A 1715-nucleotide genomic window follows, 5' to 3' on the forward strand; every position below is an offset into this window, starting at 1 on the left:
AGTCCTCTTCGGCCGCCATTCAACGGTCAGCTCAGAACTGGCACGGACCGGGGGAATCCGACTGTCTAATTAAAACAAAGCATTGCGATGGCCCCTGCGGGTGTTGACGCAATGTGATTTCTGCCCAGTGCTCTGAATGTCAACGTGAAGAAATTCAAGCAAGCGCGGGTAAACGGCGGGAGTAACTATGACTCTCTTATTGCGCTAAGGGGCACCGTCCCAGGGGGCACCTCGTCGCGTGCGCGAGTGCTACACTGCGATCCGGCCGAGAGGGCCATAAAGACTCACCCTACGACATTGGGGCCTGCCCCAGCTTGCTGTGCAAGGGGGCACATGGCCGGGCCAGCCCCCAACCTGGTCCCAGCAGCCGTAGGACCCCTCCCCCCCTATACCTGCCGCTTTTTCGTGCCCCCAATGCGCTCGCGTGTTTCAATCGAACGCCAGTCTAGCACTCCATTCCAAGCAATGCGGAAAAAACGAGAGGACCCGATGTCTCCACTGCAATCTGGACTTTGCAACCTTCAAATCGGTGCGCCAACACGAACGACGGCAACACCGAGAATTGTACATGCGTGACCTGGAGACATCAGCCAAGAAGTCCAATGCCGAAATGATGACCATCTGTGCTGACATTGAAGCCGCCGCTCCAAAGAAGACGCCATTTCTGCGCAAAATGACGGCTGCCACAGGAGCCACAGAGCACGTGATTCGACATCTCAGAGAGAAACCTATATATAAAAAATATCTGGACATGGCCCAGGAGCGTCTCAAGGCGAAGGCCCAGAATCTCTTTAAGGCCTCGATCCCAACTGCTCCCGTGTCCACCGCCACTGTTACACGAGCTAATACATCCCAGCTCTCTCCTGACGATCGGAATCCACCCCCGCCCGCTAGCTGAAACGCTCCGCCACCACCGTTGGCTCCTACAAAAACTTCTCCACAATTGCCAAAATGCCCGCCCACTCCGAGGGCCTCCAGGGCCGAAAAGCGAGCTCTCCAAAGGGCTCTTTTATTTAATAGCCCAATTGAAGAGGCTAGTCCCCCTCTCCCAACGGACCCCCCACAAAGGGTCAATCATCATCACGAATCCCCCGACATCAGAACCATCAACCCGGACGATCACTCGATCATGACGACAAACAACACCATGACAACTAACACCAACTCTGACGAACCTGCTGCTATCTCTGCGCCCTCCACGCTCGAAGACCCTGAAGATTCGTCACAGATGCCCCCTCCGGACGCAGCAATCACTACACCTACAACTTCCTCTCCTCCGGTTCTCATCTTACCGGACACAAACCTCAACCGTCGTCGGAGTACATCCCTTACGACTCTCACGACCCGGGATCTGCCCCTTCCTACTGAGGCGGACCCGGACGAGGACTACCGTTTTACTGAGTTCTTCTTCCGCGTCATGCGCGAGGAAAGGGAACGCCTACCAGCTACCTCCGAGCTTGCCAAAATAGCTAATACCCTCACTGGCGAGCCTCTGGAGTTCGCTATAAACTCTTGGCTCAATAACCACCTGAAGCCTAGCAAGCATCCCAGAACGAAGAGAGGAAAACCGCGTCCCGCTAAACACTATGGGCAGAGCAATACAAGATGCAATAAGCGCGCAGCAAACTACAAAAAATGTCAAGACCTCTACGCAAAGAACCGGCGCGGCCTTGCTGAAACCATCTTTAGAGGTAAACCGTTCGACGAACCGGACG

This window comes from Tribolium madens, unplaced genomic scaffold, assembly GCF_015345945.1.
Source record: "Tribolium madens isolate multiple individuals breed KSU strain unplaced genomic scaffold, Tmad_KSU_1.1 Scaffold_31;HRSCAF=131, whole genome shotgun sequence".
Taxonomy (NCBI): Eukaryota; Metazoa; Arthropoda; class Insecta; order Coleoptera; family Tenebrionidae; genus Tribolium; species Tribolium madens.